The 268-nt window shown below is 38.8% G+C and overlaps 1 protein-coding gene across 1 annotated transcript in view; it reads right to left on the minus strand.

Annotated features, from left to right (window-relative positions):
• Positions 1 to 268, minus strand: part of LOC119586002 (phosphatidate phosphatase LPIN3-like) — a gene marked incomplete in the record, with an annotated part of 33,755 nt that overhangs the window by 33,038 nt on the left and 449 nt on the right.

Here is a 268-nt window from a genome sequence, read left to right on the forward strand (position 1 = left end):
GAAAAAAACAGGTTTTACGACTGACACGCGACACTTGACACTTGCAACGGAAAACGGGAGTGGGTGACGAACAATAAGACTTTATGAATGGCAAACCAACGACTGAGGAGAGAGAAAAGGCGAAAGGGAATAAATACTCTAACATATAAACAGCAAATTGGGTGTAAAAGAAGAGACAGGATAACGGACAATAAAAATCAATAAATCTTGGAAGGGAAAGAAAAATAAAACAGACGAACGAATAATCCAGACACAAATCACGGAGAAC

Source organism: Penaeus monodon, chromosome 20 (genome assembly GCF_015228065.2).
Source record: "Penaeus monodon isolate SGIC_2016 chromosome 20, NSTDA_Pmon_1, whole genome shotgun sequence".
In the NCBI taxonomy this organism is placed as follows: domain Eukaryota; kingdom Metazoa; phylum Arthropoda; class Malacostraca; order Decapoda; family Penaeidae; genus Penaeus; species Penaeus monodon.